At 42.1% G+C, this 4,415-nt stretch overlaps 1 long non-coding RNA gene across 3 annotated transcripts; it reads right to left on the minus strand.

Annotated features, from left to right (window-relative positions):
• Positions 1 to 436: 436 nt before the first annotated feature.
• On the minus strand, positions 437 to 3,658 carry LOC120458918. Of its 3 annotated transcripts, none has more exons than XR_005617234.1 (4): positions 3,522 to 3,658; positions 1,341 to 1,796; positions 1,079 to 1,184; positions 437 to 1,016 (listed from the first exon to the last, which is right to left on the minus strand). It is a non-coding gene; the product is annotated as an uncharacterized LOC120458918 (long non-coding RNA). The 3 variants fall into 3 exon arrangements; XR_005617233.1 differs by having other exon boundaries at positions 437 to 958; positions 1,253 to 1,796; XR_005617232.1 differs by having other exon boundaries at positions 1,253 to 1,796.
• Between the last annotated feature and the right edge of the window lie 757 nt (positions 3,659 to 4,415).

The following is a 4,415-nucleotide window of genomic DNA, read 5'->3' on the forward strand; positions in this document are numbered from 1 at the left end:
CTCAACAGAATCTGTGCATATATATTATTCAGGATGCAGAATTGTATCCTATCGTGTTAACGAAACTAATGTAATTTCAGACGATTTGTGTTTTTTGGTGAACTTTGGGGAAATAGGAATGCATAAGCGTTTGGCCGCCACATACATTTCGGTGCGTGGAGCCGACAGAATGGTGTATACAATAGAGCTGCCGCTGGTGAACATAGTAGTCACCGAGCCTCCATTTCAACCGAGCAGGTACGTGGCAGGGGATTACATTGGCTACACGTCCGTGTCGCGGTCAAGAATTTTATTCATTTATGCAATTTTTTACGTGCTGGCAGCATCTCAGATTTTTCTGCGTTTGGCAGCATCTCCCTTTGCTTTTCCCTCAAATGTCATGAATTGTATGTTCTCGCAGGTAGATACACTCAAAGCCAAAAAATGTATCCAGGACTCGGTCCTGAGTCCGCCATTTCTTTCCCAGTGCGCCTGTGCGCACAAACGCAAGAGGGGGTTCCTGGGGAGGTAAAGATGAAGGGGTGATTGAGAACGAAGGCTTCACCAGGGAGGCACAGGAGTTAGCCATATATTGTCTGTCGTTACTGCCGCCGGCCCAACCAAAGTCATCTGCAGTGGCATCAGCGGCAACCATTGTTTGCCGCATTGTTTGCCCCACCACGCAATCCACGGCGAGTGGTACGTATACGAAACATATACCAGTTCAATCTTTGGTCCACTGCGAGCCCCACTCTCCTTTATAAGGAATGAAACGATTGCGCAGCCCATATTCGATTTGCGATTGCGTTCGGGCTGAGTGTACATTGTTGCAGTTGCACTGGAAGTACAGTGGCAGTTGAGGCTTTGCAATTGTTGTGCTGATTTTCATTAACAATTCCTTTGTGTTTGTAGGTTGTATTTGTCGATTGTCAGACTGTCGGACGGGTTTTCAACCATTTACAAATGATTTATTCATAACCTGAAATATTTATCGTTATCAAGTTTGCAGTTTTTTTTTTCTCCCAGCAAAAGAGTCACTGTCGAATGGAATATGCCATAAACATGGGATGTACTTTAACCACAGCCATTTTAAATTTACCATGTTTTATTAAACGCTGTATCGATCCCCAAGTTCGTTGAACCATAAAATGTTTGGGAGCTTCTGGCTGGGCGGGCTCTCCAATTCACTTCCGAAAGTACATCCCCTTAGAGGAGAACGAAAAAGAGAGGTATACGTTGATTACTGCTCTTGAAAATTTCAAGTGTTAATTACCAGCATTTGAAACATAAACTCTCGCACACAACAGTGATAGGGACCCCGACATGTAGGTATATAGCACATCCATTGGCTACGGACTTACCAGACAGGACCAGCGGGCCCAATCACTCAAGGTCACAGGCATGCGCATTTCTTTGTTAGACGTTTTAAGAGTTAATTAAAGAAGCACCAATTAATGAAATAGCACCAGTCGTCGTGCTATGATAACAACGTATGAAATGAAGAAGTGCGGTGCATCTGAAACTGGACCAAAATCTGTAGCCCCGGGAGACGCCAAAGCTAGCCAAGCCGGGCAGCCTCTTAAGTGGGGGAGTTCAGCAAATCTCCGGAAAATTTTACTTCCGACGCAGTTGTGGGGCCAGCCCTAGCGGCGCAAGCGTCACACTTGATCCGAATGTGGTGCAACTCCTTCTCGAGGCCACGTTCAAGATACTGGTCAGTGAGAAGGGTTATTGGCCTAGTCAGGGCCAATTTGTAATTAAGTACCATACTTTGAAACTGCGGCAGCCCCGGCAGAGGTATGCGTGCACCCGACTCGCTGTAATTTGTCGCAATTTAATTTCGTTTAGTTATCATGCCGCGCTGACAACTGTGTAAAACGCAATGAATTTGTTTGCCGATACGATTTTTAGCCTGGTCATCTGGTTTGCTGCTCACTCATTTGGGTGATATATGTACGACTCCCCATTGCACCCCTTCCCCTAATAAGTCTGGGATACCGCGAGGTCGGTGTCAATGCTCACTGGGCTCCTGTTCTGGTCATCTGTCCTTTCACGGCTAACTTGGGCAATGCAACCAACTACCTACCCACTTACTCTGACTGTATGCGCAGAATTTCATTTACATTACTAATTACTTTTCACATGCTCTCGCCGCTTTAATCGCGTGCAATGCGCGATTCTGCACACCAACTGATTAAAAATAAAAAATAACTATAGTTGAGTACTTCGACTCACAAATACCCACTCTGTTAATAAATTTAAAAATTTGTTTATACATGTGAGCGGACATAAGCTTTAATAATTATACCCGTTATTCTTAGAGTTCAAGGGTATACTAGATTCGTTGAAAAGTATGTAACAGGCAGAAGAAAGCGTTTCCGACCATGTAATGTATATGTATTCTTGATCAGGACCAATAGTCGAGTCGATCTGGCCATGTCCGTTTGTATGAATCTCGAGTTATCAGGAACTAATACAACCTAATACATTTTTCAAAAGTGTGGGCGTGCTAGTTTTTGGGGGATTTTTTGGCGTGGGTGGCGTGAAAACATAGGACAACAAACTTGCGCTGCGTCTATGTATCTGGAAACTGTGTGCCTAAAGTGGCAAAAAGTTTTTTGACAAATCAAAGTTTTTTGGCGCTTTGTGGGCGTTAGAAGGGGCGTGGCAACATCATCTACAACATCTGTATGTGGAATCTGCATGCCCAATCTTAACTTTTTAGCCTTTATAGTACCTGAGATCTCGACATTCATACGGTCGGGGAGACTTACGGACGGAAACGCTTCTTCGACCTATTCCGTACTCTTCAAGGAATCTAGTATGTATATTCTTTTACTCTGCTTGTATACCTCTTAAGTTTTGACGATGTTTTTAAAGCCTTTGTAGCGCTTAAGATTACTAAACTTCTTGCATATAACACATATTCGAGAAATCGCTTTCTGGAGTTGTTTCTTGTTGTTTGTTATCAAACACAACTTAGCGAGATGGCGAACATTTTAAGATTTATTACAAACTAATTAGTTTTTATTATATTTTGAAACATACCTGTAATAAAATAAGTTCTTGGGGATGTATTACGTTATGAATTAAACTGTTGTTCTACTAATAAAGAACTATCCTGCATTTACTTCTTTGGAGTGTTATTTTATAAAATTGTTTGTATGAGCATAATAAATGAATATATTAATAGCATAGTTTTGCCTCTAAACTAGAGATTGTTTCCAGAAGTGGGTAACAGAATATGTTTTAAATATTTCAATAGCACCTTCAAATAATTTAGGACACTAAGATAAAGTTTCTTTCAGACCATTTTAAGGTTTCATCAAATGCGTATTTTTAGCAATAGCGGGGGATTTTATCCCCAATTTAATTTTTGTATACGTTTTTTTAGTAGTTGTCGACAGTGATTCGTGACTAAGTATATTCCTCTCCTCAGGTGTGTTGTGTATGCAGCTTTAACACTAGAGCTATTATATTCAAAAGCTTCTTAAAGTAAGCATCGGCTAACAAGATACAAATATGCATTAAAATACACTTACTATTTGTCTTAAACACCATATAAGTCTCTATCTAAGCCAGAAATGCGAAACGGATTCGAAGAAATTTGCATAATCCCAACTCAATACTGCGTTTACATGTTTAGTGTTGCTTCTTATTATTATGTAGTTTATAAAGCTATATTTTAATTTACTTCAACATTCCAAGTGACTCGATTCTCATGGCTTCCCCATTTCATATTCGTTATTGTTGAGCAGCATTTTCAGGAGCCTCTCCACCTTGGAAAAAGCTCTCAAGCAAATGTAAATACTTCAGATCGTACGGCAATGAAGTGGAGGTAGCAAACAATAAATAATATTTTTAGTAAGCGAAACGAAGACAAGAACAATGGCTGCACACAAAGGACTAAAGGCAGAGGTTACTGCCACCCGCAATAATGTCGCGGGGGGCGGTGGCGTATATGTACATATGTATTAATGCCGAGTTGCTTGCTGGAAACTAATTTGATCGATGGACAGGGTACCGTTGCTGCTTGCCATTATTTGCGGTTTGTACGCAAAGCGCGGATTTCTTTTTGTTCTACTTTGGATTGCGGCTTACCTTTTTTTTTTGTGGCACCCTGTTCGCACTGTGACCTACGGCAATGGGGCGAAACTTCTGCCGTTCGGACGGTTGCTTCACACGTCTCACGGCCTTCAGTTGGCCATCCTCCTCCCGCTCCGCAGCCACGTCACCCAGTGCAAGAGCCAAATCGCAGGCCCAGTGTCATCCCTTGCCGCCGAAAAAGTCGTAGGCTTGCCCTCATATTTCGATAATTTTTTCACACACAAAATCTTACGCTTATTCTTTTCTACACGCCGCAAGGACCAATCGCATAATGGGGCGTGGTGACGACGACTACCACGAGAGTTCTGCGTACTCAGCCCGTGGCTGTA

Source organism: Drosophila santomea, chromosome 2L, assembly GCF_016746245.2.
Source record: "Drosophila santomea strain STO CAGO 1482 chromosome 2L, Prin_Dsan_1.1, whole genome shotgun sequence".
Taxonomy (NCBI): Eukaryota; Metazoa; Arthropoda; class Insecta; order Diptera; family Drosophilidae; genus Drosophila; species Drosophila santomea.